The sequence below is a fragment of the Lates calcarifer genome, linkage group LG17 (genome assembly GCF_001640805.2).
Source record: "Lates calcarifer isolate ASB-BC8 linkage group LG17, TLL_Latcal_v3, whole genome shotgun sequence".
NCBI classification, from domain to species: domain Eukaryota; kingdom Metazoa; phylum Chordata; class Actinopteri; family Centropomidae; genus Lates; species Lates calcarifer.
In genome coordinates, this window is record NC_066849.1 from 13,312,153 (window position 1) to 13,332,581 (window position 20,429).

Below are 20,429 nucleotides of genomic sequence, written 5' to 3' on the forward strand. Positions count from 1 at the left end.
CAATCACAAGGCAAACAGAGAAACACAATCGATGCCTCTCAGCCTCAAGAAATATGATCCTGCACCTGGACTCCAGTACCTCCATGAACGAGCAAAAAGAGAGACAGTGTGCCTTTAAGGGATAACTCCGAGGAAGAAGAAAAGCTGCAAAGAAGGAAGGAGAGGAGGTGTGTATGTGTACGTGTGCATGTCAAACTGATAGACACTTGGGAGAGAGACAGAGAAAGAAAGAGAGAGAGGGGAAAGTGAGATAAGGAGAAAGAAAGACAAAGAGAGACTCAACATTGCATTAGGCACTAAGAGCCATTCCTCGCTCGCTAAAGGCTAATGCAATTGCCACAATAAGAGTGTCTCAGTGGAGGCTGTAAAAAAGAAAAACTAGAGAGGGGAATGAAAGAGGAGAGGCAGGGAGGGAGTGAAGGAGGGAGGGAAGAATGGAGGGAGGGATAGAGAAGAGGGAGGGAGGGAAGAAGGAGAACTGGCAGCTCTGCTTCCAGACTCTCATATGGACAGTGGATCTCTTGGGACAACTGGTTGAAAGTCTCTCTCTGTCTCTACTGTTACTCCTAGCTGTGTGTGAGTGGCTGAGTGGGTCGCTGCTCTGCTGTGTCTCCAGAGTGATTTATCAGGTTTGCAGGGAGGAAAGACAGAGGGGGGGGGGGGGACAACTCCGGTAGCAGGCAGGCAGCAGTTACCAGCCAGCTGGCTGGGTGTGTTAACTCCACATCTGACCTCTATGGGAACAGAGCAGCCTCCACTCCTCTACTCCTGGCAGGCGGTGGGAACAAGGGTGGACAGATCTTCGTTTTTATCCTCCTCTCCCTCGCTTCTTTCCTGGGCTGTTGAGCTCAGGGATCCGACCCTGGACAGAGCAGGACATGACAGGACAGGACAGCTTTGGCAGCGAGACCTCAGTGGGAGACCTGGGCTCTGAGGATTGCTCTGCCGACTGATTCTTGGATCTGAAACGGCACAGTTGGCACGGTCAGGTTGACAGTCGGGCAGCCGTGCAGTTGTCTAGTCAGTCATTAGGCAGTCAGATGGTTAGTTAGTCAGCCATTAAATCGGTCAGTGGGGTCCTCCCCAAAGGGTCAACTCTTCCACTTTGTGCATATCCTCATCTGAACTCTGAGGTGACTCAGACCTACCGAGTAGCAAAAGCGGACCTGTGGGCATGGTGAGTGGCAAACCCCCCTCTCTGTCTCTCACATGCTTTCTCACACACATTTTTTTCCTTTGAGTCTTTTCCTTACGTGGGTGTAGCGTTCCATGTTTGAATTTTATTAGTTTTGCTCTGTTGTGCCTCTGCTTATTTTTCCATCCCTTTTTTCCCCGCTGGCAGCTGACTTGTCACAAACAGAAGACAACAGATTTGATCAAAGCATCACTGTGATGTTATAGAGTTTATGCAGTTGTCACAGGCTTGCTTTGATCTCTTGGTGATGGCACTTGGGAAGACAGTGCATCTGTTTGTATGACAAGTAGTAGGTTTTACATCCGTCATCGGCTCAGCAAAGATATTTCACACGGGTGGTTGTGTTCCTGTTGTTTATGAGGGTCAAATGAAAAATAAAATCTTTATTTACTTAAGGCTACTTTACGGCAAAACACAGTGGATTTTGTAATCCAAATCAATAAAAACCTCATGAAAGTTGAATAAACCTGTATTAGATTTTGATCTCTGTGAACAGAAAAACAGATAGGCTTTCACAGGCACACACACATACACACACACACACACACACACCTGCATGACTTCTGGCTGCTGTACCAGCACTTTTTCTCAGCAGACTCATGACTGTGGGGGGTTCAGTAGAACGCCATAATCTCACCACTGTTTGGAAAAGGAGTTTGATTTGATAAACTAACCCTAAAGTCAAGTGCAAACATTTTTGGACAAATAGTTCAAATATTTGAGTGTGCTCCAAGGCTTTATCAGGGTCTGCTAAATCAGTGCGTTGAGTTGTTCCCATGTGTAAGAGACTTATTACACAAGGACAGGCTAAGTTTTACACTTAGCCATCAGTATGAGTGACAAAATGATATTAACGTGATATGGAGGATCCTATGCACGCTTGAAGCTGCATTTAGTGATACATTGATATTAACACTCAGTCAAATGGCTGTATAATATCAGACACTCCATGATTTATGATTTTTAACAATCAATATTCATAGCCAACTCTGCAGCTCGATACATCTTTTAGCTTCTTGTCTGTTGAACAGAAGCTATGTTTATAGTTGAGTCTCACAGTTCTCATCAGCCTCCCAGTATAAAGTGACAAGCAGCCATTTATAGCGTGCTGTAACTTAGACAAGTTTGGACAAAAGAAATAAATTAATAGTAAACAAAGTTTAGCATCTGGGATTATAACAACCCTTTTTTTTTTTCGAGAGTCAGTAAATCAAACGAGAGCTGACAAGAAGTAAAAATTAGACTTCGATCTGTTGGTTCACAGGAAATATGACTCTAATGTTTCTTCGTGTCTACTAGAAGTTTCTGAATCATACTAACATGTTAGCCGTTTCAGTGAACTTAAAGTGCGTTTTTACTGTCTTTGTGTTAGTTTGTTCGGAAATATTTCTGCCCTCTAGTGGCAATTCAGCTTTGAATCTAAACTCTTCTCAGCTCTACTCCAGAGCAGGCCAAACACCGATATCTGTGACAGATGTTGACACGGACGTTGTCTCGAGTACAATGAACAGATGTTTGTTATTTGGGTTCGGCTACTAATTTTGCCATCAATCTCATTTATGTGAGTGTGAGCACATGTCTCATTGTGAGTGCATGCCAGTGTGATGTGAGTGTTCCCCAGCAAGAAGTGCACCTGTGTGACTCTACAGTAGTTTGTTGTGTGTGTGTGTGTGTGTGTGTGTGTGTGTGTGTGTGTGTCCTGTGTGCAGCCACATGGCCTCCTCCTCTCTCATAGTTTCCCTGCACTTTGTGTGTTCGCTGGTTCCCCTCAGATCAACTGCAGAGTGTTTAAGTGTACAGGACAGCATGGTTTCCCTCAGCTCTTTCAGCCCGGCCATGCGTCTACCACAGAGAATTTCTGTCTGAGCCGAGGCAATTACAGCGCACATCCAAAGCCATTTTAGCCAGGAACCAAATGAAGGAGCCTTTGATAGGCCCCGACTGATGCATATTTACTTTTTACGACCAACCAAGTAGTAAACAGCTTGCCTTGTTGGCGCTGGCGTAAGGCTTTAAATATAGGCCTGTTCACACACAAACATGCAAATAAACACACACACAGGCATGAAAGCACACACACACACATGAATAGACAAAGACTTTTCAAGAAATAAAAAGTATATGTGTCCATTTCTTCTTCTGCCAATTCAGCAAACGCCACAGAAATACCCACAGTTTGGTGACACTGTCAGCTCTCTTTGCCAGTCACTGATTTCATAATCAGGGTTGTCGAGCTATGCTTGGTTGTTGTTGTTGTTGTTTTTGTTTTGTTTTTTTTCGGAGCTGCAGACACAGCAGCAGCAGCAGTAGCCTCCAATTGAAGCCATGTGTGGTGGAAAAACAGGCCTCAGTTTGTGGAGAGATTGCATGCTTGGAAGTGGGAGGGAGCCTGCCGGTTACAGAGGTCACAATCCGAACACGCCAACTCCTCCTGGCCCTCTCACACGCCATGCTGACGGGTGCATCTCGCTAGTCAGGCAGGAATCCCTCCCAAACCTCCTTCGCTCCCTCCTCATCTTTAAATCAGTCAACTGAGAAGATGCATCAGCAGGTATCACCTGCTGTATCTAAATTTTTATTTTACAACTTTTATGTGACGCATTTAAGAATAATGTGGGTAATATAGAGGCAACTAGGGAAGGTCTCCAAGCCTCCTCTTTTTGTTTTTAAAGGTGGTGTCTAAAACTGCAGGAACGCTGCTCAGGGTGTGCCACAAAATAAAAAGCAGTTGGTTTAGACGAGTCTGGTATGAGACATTTTTGGAGTTAGCTCTACTGCAGCAGTGCTGATACATCCCAGTGTCCTCAGCTGAACCCGGTAGTCTAACGTTGTTGAGTCTGAACTTATTTTTTCCCACCTGTGTGTCACCTGAGCATGTTTTCACACATCTCTCATCTCTCATACCTATTTTTACCCTCTTTTGCGCATGTCTTTCTCTGTACCCTCCTTTCCATCTCCGTATCCCTCAGCTCTTCTCAGGTTCTTGTTGAGAGTCTTTTCCTTCTAGTCAAAATGCTATCAGCACAGCCACAGCTATTAGCTAATAGCTGAGATAGCTACTACTATCAGATTCAGAGATAGCCTATGCCAGGCTTTAATGCAGCTGTGCCATTTCCCCTCATGCATTATAATCGATCATGTTCCTGTCAGAGCAGAGAGAGAGATCATTTTTTCACTTCTCCATTGTTCCTATAAGAGGTGAGTCAGTGCCTCCATAAAGATAACATTCATATGATTCAAATGATGAAGTACTTTTTGATGTAAAATTCCCAAGTCCCTTTATTCTCATATGTCTTATTCTGTTTCATTTCTAAGAAAAGGTTGGTAATGATTGATTTTGCATGGAATTACATCCCCACCAAATTGCATTAACGCTATGCAAAGTGGATTATTGTTAATGGGACATGTGAAAAAGCGCCTGCTTGATGTCTGCTCCCTTCATCAGTCACATGTTAGGGCTGGTTTATCTAGACTGAGTGATCTAATGAGCTAAATAATGAAGCCCAGACCCAACCAACACTGGTAATGACTTTTTAATGCTCATGGGGTCTTTAGTTACCTACAGAGGTGTGATTGGTTCAGATTGGTTCGTATTTTATCTTTTTGATGTGTTGAAGTGTTGCTTATATGAAGGAAATGGTTGTGCACTATCTGTGGGTTATCTCTTCTTGATGAATGTGTGAAGGTGAGGGTGGGGTGGCTTCAAAAAAACATGCTGGCATTGTCCAACAACATCTGACAAGTATTTGTAGCTAACTGTGCACACTTTCAGACAATATTCCCTCTGAGGCATTAACAATGTTGTACTTAATAAAAGCCATAGAAATTAATTGATGTAGAATGAAAAAAGAAAACTTTATAGAGAAGTTCAAACCCTGGCTCCTTCTCGGCAGTTCAGCTCAAATTGCTGGTGTACAGGGACAAGGGGAAGAGGCATTTGTTGCTCTTCAGGAATCGGTTAAGCGCTTCGTTTCAGGTATGCGGACACCTTTAAGGTGCTAGTATACCGGAAAAAAGCTGTTCTAAATAGCCACACTTTAAGGTGGGGAGAAAAGCAGGTCGATATGGAGATCAGAGGATTAGGATTTAAATATGAGGATAAGAATAACGTTTTTAAGAAGGTATTTGCAGGGTTTTGTCTCTTGTTCATGTGAAAATGGATATAAGTGGTGTGAAGAATAAAAAAAAGAGAGCTTGGTGCTGACATTCAAAGCCTCTCCTCCAAAGGTCGAGTATTTAAGAGTGTCATGTTTCATAAGAGCTTTGTATTCTTACAGACTGGAACAGCATGACTGTATGGCATCCATAAACCAAGCCTTTGTTAATGCAATTAGGCTGGATATTGCTCTCTCTGTCTCACACACAAACACATACATTCTCACACACTTATATTTTCTCCCCGTGTCTTGTTTCCCCTTCTCCCTCTCAGCACTTCGCCTGTGTTTTTGTAAGAGCAGGGTGACAAATCACAGTGGCACCGATGTGTGAGATGCAGGGTGACGTCAGCGCCGCGCAGCCGGGGTTCATATGTGAATCTTGCGCCCACGGTCACCACCACATACATCACAACATCTCCTGTGTAAACACTGCCAACTGCCAAGAGCAGAATTACATGAGAAACTGCTTTTCAGCAAATGGTCTGTGGCTTTCGTCACCTTTGAAAGAAAATGGAGGGAGAGGCATGCAATGTTCATGTATAAAAATGTTAATAAAGTTAATCCTGTGTTTTCAGGGTAACGAATGCCACTAGTGCTCTGTGTAACTTCCACTCTGGCTCTCCTTCGGCCTTTTGCCCGACAAGCAGTTCCTCCGGGCTGCGTGAATGAGGTCATTTTATTCGGCTGAGAGTGCAAACTGTGCGCTTTCTAAATGCGGCGACTTGTTCGCACCTCAGCCTTGTATACAACAATAAGTTCCACCAGGCTGCATATTACTCTCATCTGGACTCACACAAACCAGAGACATGACATTATGATTTCACAAACCACAAACAAATGACAATCAAAGTCAAGCATAGTTGCTATGGACATATGGAAATTACGTCAGATGAACACTTAACCTCCAGTTGGTCACTATATCAGCTCTGTCATTGATGTTGTTGTTGATAGTTTTTAAAAAGTACATTATCCTTCTTCATGCTGGGTTGGAGTATTCAACTGATCATCTGAGCCGATCTTTTGCAATTATTTTGAAAATCCATAAACCGTTCCTGTCACTTTTCACATTCAACATTTGACGGTTGCAGCTTCTCCAATTGATTCTTTGTCACATATATTATTCAACTGGACAACTTTGGGTTTTATACTGTCAGTCAAATAAAACTTTCAAACAGCTGTTTTTTGCTATTATCTGATATTTTATCGGGTAAAATAGTTACTCAGTTAATCAAAAAACTCTGAAGATGAATCCATAATAATAATAAATGTGAGTTGCACCCCTTATTTACTGTGCATTTCACATATTACTCCAACTGTACTTTTGTAGAAAGGTTTTCCTCAGATGTATGTTAATGATTATTTTTGACATCATCATTACCACATCCAGCCTCTGTGTGCCCAACTATAATTCATCCTTCTTGCCAGAAATTTGTCATACACCACTTCATTCATTTAAACCTGACAATAATGTCACCAATTTCCCACATTGAGCCTCCACGCCCTGCAGACAAACACTGACCACTCCCTTTGATTCACTGTCACCATTTTCCTCTTTTCTTTCACACACAATGCAGGTCAGCTCATGCATGCTAATGAAACAGCAGAGACACAAACGTACACACGCGAGCAGGCAATCCCTCATTCAACTTTCATACAACTGTTCAGTGGAGCACAACTTTACGTTCCACGTTTCACAACCAAGACAAACATATTTATTCATGATTCCTGTGCAGGGAGGGGCAGACTTTTAACGCTGCTTGACAGGACAGGCATATTTCTCTGGAAGGATTCTGCACGCCTAGGTTTGGTTGTACAACATGTACTGCACATAAACGCCAGGGCTGTAGAAGACACCCAGTTCCTTTATAAAATGATGTGCAGATGCCATTAAGGTCCTGTCAGCAGACATTGCAGTCCCCCCCCCCCCCCCCCCCCCTCTTTTTTACAAGCAAGTGTAGACAAGAATATTGCTGTGACTTTCAAAGACAGTCTAGGTGTATTTTCTTTGTAATTATCAAGATTTCAAAATGCACTGATGATAGTACTTTCAGATGGGCTTCGTACTCCGGCAGTGTTTATTATAGACATATATTATAGACATGTTGTCACTCACTCTCATTCCTCAACATCTTTCCGGCAGAGGAACACAAGTTGTACCTTGGTGTATGTACTATAAGAAATCAGGAAAAAGAAAAGCACGATTAAAGCATATTATTGACAAACACAGTTGATAATTAGGGAAATATTTTGGGAAATTGCGTATATGATGTCTGTTGGTAGATACAGCCAGCAGCTGGTTATCTAAGCCAGGAAACAGGAGGAAACAGCCGCCTTGGCTCTATCCAAAGGTAAAGGTCACAAATCAACATATCTAGTTTTGAATATTTGTACAAATATTTCATGTCCTCTTGTGACGGAGGGAACTCTATGTATGGTTCTCCAATTATTTTGACTGTTGCTGACGATTGCATGAAAAGTGATCAAGGACAGACTGTTGAGATTCAGCCCTACCCTCCTCCTCACCGCTCAACAATCCTATCATTATTCCTTCCTCACCGGGGTGGGCCTGGAATTTTCCCTGCAAAACAGACCAAACAACAACAACAAAAGATAATAACACACAGTGATGTTCTAATTTTGCAAGAAGGATGTTGTAAAAAGTGTTTTTTTTTTTTTTTTCCTCTGCTGCGTCTCCCCTTGCGACCCACCCAGCAGCATCAAGCCATCTACAGTGGGAAAACAAATCAAACTGCTTCTCTGTGACATGAAAACCTCTCGTTTAATGGGAGACAGAGACAAAACAGAATCACATCCATTTGTCAGAGTTTGCCCATTATTTGCTTAAAACGAACACAGATCTCCTTGTGGTGCCCGTTCTCCTCGGCTGACATTTTATAGTGAGGGTATTGACGTCCAGGAGCACCAGACAGTTTGCATTGCTCTTGCCATTTCAAACAAGCAGTGTTTTCTTTTTGCCCCCGAGTTGCTTTAAACAAACTGACCAGGTAGCTGGCTCTGCATGTTCCAGCTAGACTCCACATCTGCTGCATCCTGCTGATCTGTGCAGCAGGAAAGTCTGCAGAGTCATTCCTCATGTCCCACAAATTCCTTTCTTTCTTTCTTTCTTTCTTTTGGTTTTTGAACCAGAGATAAGTTGTATCATCTTTCATTCTGGGGCTGCAAGAGTGGTTTTAAGTGTATTATAGATTATCATCAGATCAAGTTCTAATGTAAAGGTTTTGTTTTAACTCTCTGAGGAATAACGTACCCTTGTATATCTCCTCTTTCTTTCTCTTTCTTTTCAGGTCACAGGTGCACCACAGCTGCTGTTGGAAGAAATCATCTGGAGCCCAGGAGGATATTGGAAGAAGATACAGCGGGCCAGGGAAGGGCAAGGAAGGGCAGAAAGGTGAAGAGGTGGATCCAGCCTCTGCCCCAGCTGTGGTGGGGAGGGTTCCTGGCACCGTGATTTGATGCACAAAGAGAAACCAAAATCACATTGCCAGGGATTTCCACTCCTTCACAGCTCAGCAGATGACCCAGGCCGCATCGTTATGTTTCCACTGTGGGATGCTTTTTGTGTAGTCTCCTTCCATCTTCTGTTTTCTCGGTTTATATCTGACACGGGATGTTGCTAAGGAGTCAGAGGAGTAAATATTGGAGAGGTCAGACGGATATTATGATCAAAACTCTCAGTGGACTTCAAGAGGTTAACTTGTGGAATCAGATTGTCGCACAGAAAACTGCAAAAGAGTATGTGTCTCAGATGAAAAGTGTCTAAATGCATTTCAGGCTACAGTTAAATGCACAGCTGTCTGAAATTTAAACTGTCTTCGCTATGCAGTCCTTTCAAATCAGCCAGGAAGTCGATGTAAATGCATATGAGAGCCATACAGCTTTACACGATAGAGCAAATTTTTACAGGCAGCTCACGTTTCAGCTCTTGGATTTTAGATTTATAAACAAGGAGACGATTTTGATGTTTAAAATGAAAGCTAGGATCCTCCACTGGCAGCACACTCTGAAACACTATACGAATGAGCCCCACTAAAGGCGAAGCAAACCTCAACATCATAAGCATTGCAGACTTTGAAACCCGCCAAACTTTACCACTGAGCCATCACGTAAAGGTCTGTGTGAGTCTCTGTTCCCTCAAAAGCCAGCCACCCACTTGCTAAAGGCACAGAGCTTAGCTAATTGGTGAGCATTGATCCCTGCTATGTGTTGTTCACAGTGGCTAAGTTCAGTGCCTGAGGTGAAATAGTTGATTCGATGGAGGGGATTTGTTCCGGTGAATGGAGAGAACCTGATGATCTTGGATATGAAGAAAAGAGGAGGGAGAAGGAGACGAGAGGAGTGACGAGAAGATTAGGTGGGGAGGGAGGGAGGTAGGCAGAGAAGGGAGAAGTGGGAAGAAGGGAAGACTAAGGTCGTATATGGAGTTAAATGTGTTTGTTTGGACCAAACGCAGGTCATGATTGTGCAACATGGTCCAGATGTGAGACAAGCTGTAGGTTTTTTTTTTTTTCTTTCTTTTTTTTAATTGTGTTTGCCCGAAGCAACAACTGTCTTAGGTTAGCTTATGCATTTGGCAAGAACCATCATGCATACCAAATGTATTTGAAAAAAAAAAAAAAAATCAGTGAAACAGTTTGACTCAGGTTTAATATGGACTTAAAAATGCCACAGGTAGTATTGAGATTTTAGGAATGTGGTGCTAAATGTCAGGCCTGTCTGGGCATGCCCAGTTCATGTCCAACTGAGTTAGCTCAGGACCGGTGTTCCAGTATTTTGGTGCAACCAACTTAACTCAAGCAAAAACTTAATTGACCTTTAGCGAAAAAACCTGTTCACAGCTAGCCGTGTATTATTTCCCTGCTGTGTGGAGATGCTATCATAGTGTGGGTTAACGTTAGCAGCTCTGTCCTGCTCTTTATTAGATTTGAAGTTTACGCCCTAGCAACCCCCGGTCAACATAATTAAAGACAGCGTTGCGTTTACCAAACACTGTGGTTACGTTTTCTTGTGTAATGTTAAAAGTGAAAACCTGCAAGTATTTAAGCTAAACAGCTAAAAGTGATTATGGTAGAGCAAAAGACATGCATGACTTTGAATTATTCTTTATCACATTTATAATGCTAGGACTAAGCTAGCTCTACACTGCAATACAACAGGAATGTCATTATGATTGACACTTGGGCATTAATCTTAGTCAGTACAATTTTCTGTACAGTATGTTGCCAATAAATTGAATCTTTTTAATCATTTTAAAATGAGTCGCATAGTCAAGTAAAACAGTCAGAGACAGTGTTTTAAATCAGATTATAGAGCTAGTGTGACCTTGAATTAGCTTGGTATCTGTAGATGCCAAAATCTGTCTGTGACATTTATCATATCAGCTGGCAGTGGTTGTCGGCCATAAAATATAAGTCCCTTTTTTTTGTCTGCCTCTGTCTCAATTCAAAGGTCCACTGTTACAAAAACTACTCCAAATTTCAAATGGTAAATTGTCACCATTATCATAACCTGTTTATGTGCAGTTCAAGAATGAAGCTAGAGGGGGGACTGGGTTTAGTCTGCCTCGTTGTCATTGTTCCTACACTTATGTTGCATACCATCTAATCTTTTTTTTTTTTTTTTTTTTTTTGCTGGATTAAAAAATACCTTCCGTTTTAGCAATGCAGACTGCACCCTTGCATTGTCAAATGATGTATGGGCTGTGCCCTCCCGTGCCTACTGAACTGGTATCAGTGTTTTACCTGAAAACTGGCTCAGTTCAGCAGGAACAGGAGTGGAGCCCTCTTACTGGCGAGATCTGTGTCCCACGTTACCTCTCCAAATCCCAGTGAGCATGTGGTGAGACAGCCCGGATTCATTTCAGTTGCTGCGTTCAAATGACCACACCCTGCGTAGGATGTTATCCCCCCCCCCCGGATGAAAATCAAACCCGAGCTCTCCAACCTGTCAGACGACGGCACTGAACCCTGAAGTGTATGCAAAGCAGTGCAGCTAGAGTCCAATGACCGTCCCTCTCTTTGCTGAAAAAATGAATCATTCATAAACAGATTTACCATTTTTTGCGTAATAGGTGCGACCTGGCGTCTCAAGCCACAGTGTGAATACTGTTACATACTGATGCAGTCGATTTTGTTCTGCTCAGCCTTCATGTTTATTTCAGCATTCTGCCATCGACAAGGCTGAAAACTCGTCTCTCACGGTTATGTCTCTCTCTCTCTCTCTGACTCCCTCCCTCTCCTTTTTTTCTGTCTTTCTGTGCTGTCAAAGGCCAGACTGAGACTGGAGTTCATTGTGAGGTAATCCCAGTGAAATGTCTGCTATGTCTGTGTAATTGATGTCACCCAACAGTCCCCATTATCAGTGATTGGGAATGTGTGCTATGCTGCTTCCTCCCCAGCCTCCAGATAACTCGTAGCCACCAAAGGGAAAGTGCTTCATCTCAAAGATATTCATACCCACAGGAAAATGGAAGCTCATTAGCAAGCATGATGAATCTGCTCTTACCCAGCAACTCCGCTCATCACGGTTGGCACAATAAAATTATATTTCTGTTACTTTGGGTTTCTGTGGATAAATGGTTCTGCACAGAGGAGATCACCCGAAGAATGGTTTGAAAGTTGTTTTTTCATTGTGTCAGCGGTGCGATATTGTCTTCAGGGCATTGTTCAGCCAGGTGGTACCACTGACAAGTTAGTTATGATTTGTGTAAGTATTTAATCGAACTGAATATGGAAGACAATGGTGCGTGAAGTGCATTATTCTAAATGTCAGTAAGTTTCCAACCACTTTCAACCGGAGCATGATTTATTTTGATGTTATATATTTAATGTAATAAAGTTTAAATGAGCCCGAGAAAGAATTATAGCACTGCTTTTTTTAAAATTTTTTTATTTGGCGTCGTAAGATAATATAATTTATCCCTAAGAAGCAAACATGTCACAGCAGGAAAGACTAAAGGTGGAGAAAAAGATGATCAAAACGTGAGAACATCTCTGAGGTACTGAGAGAGTATGAAAAGATGAGTTTAATTGCACATAATTATCATATTGATGTGGTTGCTGTGTCTTGACCAGTCAGGGTCAAAACTATCATTGAGCAGACTGAGGTCATGAGGTAAACCTGGGGCCTTTAAGAACCTGGGTGGAGTTTATATTTGTCATTTGGAAATATGTAATAGGATTATTCCAGTATTTTTTTTTTTAGTTCAGTATATTTTTTTATTATAGTTTTTACTACTTTTAGCCTAATTTTATAAATAATGAATTCCTTATTTTCAAATCTGAATATCTCTAGCAGTCTGAAGAGCGCAGCAAAAGCAGAGGCTTTTTTTTTTTTTTAACAGTTTATTCCTCTTCCTCGTTAAAACCTGTCTGCTACGTTACACACAATGCAACTCGACTGCCAACAGAGATTTTTGTTGCTAGAAATGCTTAATTTCTGGCTGCTGCTAACAGGGAGGATGAAACTGGATACTGGAAAGATGGTGCACGCTCACTTGAATGAAGTTTGCTCGCCTGGCACATAAACAGAAAGAGTTTTCTAGCTTTCACATTTGCTTCTACGTTGTGCAGTTAGTGTTTCCCCTGCTGGCCCTTCCACTCAGCCCATAAAACTCTCCTTCCTAGGCTGTGGGGAAGATTTACAGATATAAAACCTCCATGGATAAAATTCATACTAGAGAGAGAAACAACTGACCTTGTTTGTAGTTTGATTTGTCCTGTTTTATAGATGCCTCTGGGCAATGTTGTATCTCTTAATACATCCATGTGCTGCAGAGGTTTGGTATGATCTCTTCTGTCTTACGACAGACACCAACAGACTTTTTTGTTTTCAGACTTAGTCTCAGAGCCAACCAACATTGACTCAAGTGACATCATCTGAGGCAGTTTATTAGATTTCATGCGACTTCCTCTGGAGCCACAAATGGCTTTATACACATGCAACAGTACTCCCCACAACCTATAAAGAGATTTTGTTGTATAAAATCAGTGAATTGCCCCCTTGATGATAAAAAGCTGTTTATAGGTTGACAATATTCTCCCACTTAAAGTCCCACCAAATAACCATTTAAAAAGAGTTAAAAGACTTTTGAGCTTCAAGGAGGAAAGTGAAGCTTTGATGATGAACTTGACCCAACTAACAAAAAAAGTTATAAGAAAAAAAAAAAGAAAGAAATAATTTTATCCTGGGTAACTGGGGTCTTGAACTCATGACCTCAGTGCTGCTTATTGTCAGTGTTGTAGCAGACAAATTCCAGTAAACTGCAAAAGGTGAAAAGTTCAACTCTCTATTTGAGTTTCTTGCATCCGGTGGCAGGCTGCCTGCCTTCATACAGTCAAATCAAAAACATGACAATGCACAGTCTCTAGTTTTCATGAAAAGACACTCACACATCCACAGAGCCAGAGATGGGTACCCAGACCAAAGCCTGCAGTTCTCCTTTTAGTCTCCATAGCAATGGCAATATCCCTTTCATCTTCAGGCCTCAAAGGCTGACCAGATTTCATGATGTGGCTGCTTTATTGAGCCTGATCTGCTTTTGTTGCCCCCTCTGCCATTCAATCAGCATCCGTGCGGTTTTGGCCCGTGGCTGTGAGTTCGCCTTGCGTAATTTGGTTTAGAGCTGAGCAGGAACATCTGTTCTACAAAGCCTCAGCTCCTTCCGTTCTTCAGGCCTCATGGAAAAAAAAAAAAAAAAAACCTGAGGCCAAGGTCCTCCAAACCTGCGAGTCGTGACCTTGAGTCCAAACCCTCTCAATAATGATCTCAGCAGTGAGAGAGGAGTAGTGACAGCTCTTTGAAATAAATGCACGGTTGAAATGTGTGAAGTGACAGTGATTTAGAATATGCTTTACTGATTTCGATATGTACAGTAGGAGATTTGAAGGTTTGAGACAAAGTGTTTCTTTCAGTCAGCCCACTCACATGGAACAGATTTATGATGTGATTACAAAGTACGTACAGTTATGACATTAAACATTGTGTTCTGCCATTATGTTTGACTGCGTCCTAATTATTAAAAGCATTACACTATCATGAAAAAGACATTCACTCATTAGTACTTACCATTTCATTAGAAATCTGGGGTTACACTCATGCTAACATGCTAAACTAAGATGGTGAGCATGGTCAACATTTTATCTGCTTAACAACAACATGTCAGTACTGTCACTGTGGACATGTTAGTATACCAACATTAGCAGTTAACTTAAAACACTGCAGCACCTAAGTACAGCCTCTCAAAGCTGCTATCTTATCTGTTGATTCTAAGCCTTGTCCCCTGCAGAGCCCCTCTTGAGGAAAACCTGTGTCGTCACTTTGAAAACGGTTGGAAACCAAAGCCAAATCATCACCCTTGGAGCATCTTTCACAACACAATTAGTTAAGTGGTCACAGTGCTCAGCCAAAGCACAGCAAGAATGAGAGAAGGGATTAAGGAAAGAGAGAAAACATGCTCACATACATTCCCAAGGTTGAGAGCTAAGTCACTGCAGATGGCTGACATCCAGCCCTCAAGAGAAAACTTGTGTTATCTTTGATAATTGTCTCCTATACTCACAATGAAAGAAGAATGAAAAACACTTTGGTATGCTTGTGGCAAATTTTCCATCGTGCTGGAAAATGTTATTTATTTATTTATTTCATTTATAAAAAGGTTAATAAAAGAATTTGTGTTGACAGTGTTTCTCCCTCCATCATTTTATATCTCATAACCTCTGGCCTGTTCTTTTTTGTATCCGCTGTACCACAATCTAGAATCTGATAAAGAGGAAACAGCTGGGCCCAGAGATGGTGCAGATTTTAGCAGCCTCCTCCACATGAACCCAAACTGGCATCTGAGTAACTGTCTCCAGAATGGGCTCTTCTGTGTACCTCTGAGCTGTTCTGCTGTTACGATACAGAGGAGGAGAAAAAAAAAAAAAGTAGAATGAGGACAACGTGGCAATGCAGTCCCCTTTAATTACCAAAAAACTGAACAGAATTCATCCTCTCTCATCCTTTGTTTTTCCACTTCTCCTCCTGCTGTCTTCACTTTCAGGAGCCATTGTATGTATGCAGTAAAACAGACATGCTTTATGTGTCTTTATGCATGCCTTAAGTTGTAGCCCAGTGAGCATAAATCCCAAGTAAGATCCAATAGTCAGGTGCAGTCGACAGAGACCGACATGTGAGGGGAAAAAAAAAGGGTCTTGTATGCAAATGTTTTTTTTGTTTTTTTTGGTGTTGTTTGTGTGGACATGCAGCGAGTACGCCCTTCCTGTTCTTTTGTTCTCCTTGTTGGCAAGAGCCTGATGTCAGCTGCCCAAAGGAAAATGGCAAACACATTGATTGATTGATTGGGTATAACTGTAACCACAACACTGGATATTTGCACAGCCATTATTGATGTCTGAATGTGGAATGGGACGCTGTAACATAGCCAAATAAACGCAATATTTTCTTGGGGAGTTCTTTCCAGGGAGTGAGTCGGCTGGGTTAAATAAAGAGAGTGAGTTTGCTGATGTTGCCAGTTCATGAAATCATCCTCATCATCCTGTGCGAATGAGAAAGACCAGATAACGGCTGACTGCCCCGGGGGACACCTGCTGGTTACCGTCTGAGTTGTATCAGCTCTGTCGTGGGAACACTTTTACTGTACTTACATGAATGCGCACAGATGCACAAACACAGCTACATACAGTATATACACAGGCTGACATACTTAGGTTCACACATGAGGAAAAAACCACAACTTGCACACATTGCCACATGAGGCTCTGTCGTGTTTTTTTCTGTTTCTTTGTAAAATAAATGGAAGGTGCAGCTGCTGTGTGCAAATTGTGATGATTATGACAGATATAACATGTCCAGTATGAAAACAAAATCTGTTTTCATTACATTAAATGTATTATGGCATCATACATTTTGCAGAGGTATGTTCTACTTCTGACTATATTGTCAATTTTACAGTTGAAGTATCTATACGTTCTGCTGTGGACTGCAAGGAGGCAGCTAATGCAAATGTTTTGATTGTCTGCAACTAGATTATCTCTAATGCTCTTGCTGTGTTTTTCCTCCTCTTTTCCAGGAGCTATAGGGACCCGAACAATATGCCACAGCTTTTCTCTTTAGCAGTTTCCATTCCCATGTGATCTGCTTGTATGTGTGACAACATGCCAGAACAACAGGAATGATAATCTTTCCCCCGCTGTCACTCATCTGAGTCAAAGCATTCCTGTAATTTCAGATGTTTACTGCATTGTGAGTGTGTTTTTTCTTCACCCTGGCTCATGTATTATTATTTTTTGTCATCTCTGTCAGTGTCATGAGCTGTGTCTTTTGTTACTTTAACACTCATGGCCTTTTCCTTGGCTACTGTCTGGGTCAGGGAGTCACAGAGAGGCCGTACCTTTCTGTGGACACTGGTGACATCATCTCTCTGCAGATGAGGGTCCAACTCTTGCAGCATCTTCATCATCTTAACACACCTTAGTAGTAGTAGTAGTAGTCTGAGCTGTTTGCAGGGATGGTAGACTGGTCCATGTCAAGAGCTGGCAGAGTGGGTGTGGGGGATTTTTTGGCTAATTAGATTAATTCAACCTTACCTGTCTTACCTAACCCTTTGGGTGATCCTGTGTAGTAGCTTGGGATCCATCCTAATCCGTTAAGTAGCTCACCTTTGCTGCACATATATTGCTTTTTTTCCATAGTCGAGCTTATTTCCACACTGAGGTGAAGATTGGCTGGAATATGCCACTGGTTAAAGAAAGCAAAAGCATCACTTTAACATGTGCACACCAACACATGCACTTACTCAGGAGGTTTCTGTATGAGTACTGAAACCAGACGCTGTGCATTTAGCCATATTTGGGCAAAAATTTATGTTGTTTTTTTTTTTTTAATTTAAAATGTAAGCATGCGGTTGGACTGCAGAGGCGTAGATTAGACTACAGGAGTGGTTTAACTGTAGTTTCTATAGATATTTTGATCTATTAGAAACTGGGTCATATTGTAACAAACCTGAAAACATGTTGGCCTCCGCCCTGAAAGAGCAACCTACAAATGCTCAAATAAAACCACCTTTCATGTCTACAGGGGGTGTGTTTGATACTGACAAAGTTTTGGGTGGAGTACTGCTTTATATTGATTGCTGTGTCTGTCAGCATATCTCTACAATGAAGCTTGTAAAATGTTGTTATAACTGATGGGAACTTGACACCAAAAATACAAAGAATTAGATCCAGGTTACAGTTTTTTTTTTTAAACAAGCTTTGGACAAAAATTAACTTATCCATGAATATTTTAACCTTTTTTTTTTTTCCTTTTCCAGACTGTAATGTTGCACTTGTTCTTGCGCAGCACATGTGCCACCGAGTTGTCGCAGTGCTGATGGCAAACTCTCCCCTGTGTAGCTTCTCTACGCCTCACCCGCTGCCTTCCCCTCTCAGACAGTACATCATTAGCTGTCTGCTGAACACCTGGAGGCAAAGCCAGCGAGGTAATTATTGAGGGCATAGCCACGTCTGCACGCAACCATCATTAACCCATCGTACCTCATTTAGAGCAGAGAAAAGACCTTGTTGTTGTAAGGGGAGCGGGAGAGAGAGGGAGAGAGCAGCGTGGATTGGTGATCAGCCCCTGACATGTTAAATATGATACAACAAATGTCTCTGAGCCTAGAGCTAATAAAGCCTGGAATTTGCTGTTGCTTTTTCATCAAGGCACTGGACCTGGAGACGTGCCAGGACCGAGGATGAGGGAGGCTTATCCCCTACTCTTAACCGTAAAGATGCAGGAATTCATGAGTGGGGAACTAACACAAACACACACAGCCAGCAATGACTTGTTTGCTTCCCCAGCCACAAAAAACAGGAAAGATTTTGAGGTGAGCCAGCCCCTGAAATCCTCACTTCTAAGAAACCTCATAAACGACTGCAGAGATCGGATTTAGTGTGTGTATGAGTGTGTTTATGGGCATGTATGTCTTTGTGTGTGTTTGCACATGCATATTAAATATGTACTGTATGTGTGGGCCTAAAGGTCATGCATGTGCAGTTCCACCTGAGTATGTATTTGTATGTGTTAAATTTAAAGTTTCTTCGCTGCCCTAAGAAAATAATTAAGTAAATAATAATTATATATATGTGCTTTCCTGCCATTATCGCATAGCACAATCACCCCAGACACAGCGTGGGAGGCTTCAGGTGAAAGTACAAAAGCAGAGTTCTTCCTTTCTCACCTCAACGCCTCATTTCCTTTTCTCGGGCGTCACTGACGAGCCTGTGCAGCTCACACACGTCACAAACAGGAACGGCTACATGACAGCCTGGCAGGATAGCGGAGCATGTCAAACGTCAGTATTGACAAGCAAGTGAATTGTTCTTAAAGCTATGATGACTTGCAGTTGTTGATTTGTTTGGGACCAAAGTGAAGTGAGAATTCCTCGCTTGCATGTCTATACACAGTTCTGTAGAACTAAAGTCCCTCTTAACTTCCAGATTAGCTTCTCTTGCACTTTCCCTTATAGACTAAAGTGACATTTCTTGGTTCACTGTCCTTTCTGAAAAACTGAAACATGATGATATTGGCTGAAATATAGATGCTGAAAATTACAATACACTAGGCAGTTCAGTAGAAGATAAATACTCATTAGTCTATGCACAGAAAATCCCAGTATCATGTCTGAGCTTTTTAAAAGACCCTCTATGAGAAAATATACTTCCTGTGGAAGCTAATGGAACTTGAGGACCAGTAATTCTGGACCAGGGGGACACTTAAAGGCATTTAGAGCAATATTCTTCAAATTCTGGCTGAGTAAAAGGATTAAGGATATTTTCACCATCTTGCCTAATCTCCTTTATTGTCAGCATGGGTTTGCGAACATGACTCATTCACACACACAAATAGTCAGACTCATATCTGCACATCAATCTGTCAGCTGTTTAGTAATAATCATGCATTTCAGTCACAACCTGTTGTACTGCATCAATCTCTGTCAGAATGTCCACTGGCACATTATTATTATTATTGTAATGTTTTTTTGTTTTTTTTTAAAGAGGTTTAAGTTCCTGCACCTGTAGGGGACAAAATAGGTTCTTCATGCTCACAGGGCCTAAAACCTATTTCCTCAATTTGCTCTTTACCCTGACTGATGCTGTGCTACGTCATCATGCCATTTTCTACACTATTTTTCTGTCTTTTTAATATTTCAAATGATTGATTTAAGGTCGTTTTCTGTGTTTTTGTCTGGGCTTTTTCTCACTGGTTGGAGGTGGGCAGGGTTAGTTGGAAAACAGTGATGTCACACACCTCTGAGCACCAATCAACAGTTAGCAACATTTGAATCTGAGCTGTTGGCAGTTGGTGGGTTGTTTGCTCAGGCTGTCAGATCACAACTCACCTCCCTGCAACTAACTGAAGTTGAGGATTGAAGATTGCTGTGTTTTAACATGCAAATTATTATTCCCATAAGACATGATGCGATACCTGTGCCATTGCCTCAATGTGAGTATAGATACTTAAGAAAGTAAAGCAGGCACATTATTCTGAAACTGTGAACTTTCCAATCGTCAACCTTTAAATAGCACATAGTATTGAGTTGTCACACCTTGTGAGACTGCACCTTGTGGGTGCCATCTACTGCGGTGACTGTTTTATGAAATACATAGTGAAACTGCTTTGCATACTCTGCAGAGTATCAGACCGTTTTGTGAAAATACCTCCTACAATCTCAGTTCATGACAAAACAAGTAGTTCCAGTGTGCAGCAGTGGGTGTACAGTACAGTAGCCGGTATAACTCACAGGCACATACTATCTGCTAAACCTTATCTTTCTAACCAGCCAGACAGTCATAATGAATTTATCAATTAGCCTGGGCTGCGTGTGCCCTTGGGGCTGCAGTCCCAGCCCTCACCTCCTCTGCACTGAACTTCAATCAGTCATCTTGTCAGAAAAGAAGAGAGAGGAGAGCAGTCTGGAAAAGGCCTTTTTGAGTCTGTAACATATAGCAAAGAAGACAAACCCTCCATAAATCCATATTAAGAAATATTTCCTCTCATGTACTGTTTCATGTTTTTTT

General features: G+C 41.9%; 1 long non-coding RNA gene across 1 annotated transcript; it reads left to right on the forward strand.

The window, feature by feature from the left end:
• LOC108881339 (uncharacterized) lies at window positions 1-14,365 on the forward strand. The gene is made up of 2 exons (XR_001960609.2): window positions 1-1,177; window positions 8,658-14,365. It is a non-coding gene; the product is annotated as an uncharacterized LOC108881339 (long non-coding RNA).
• The last annotated feature ends 6,064 nt before the right edge of the window (window positions 14,366-20,429 follow it).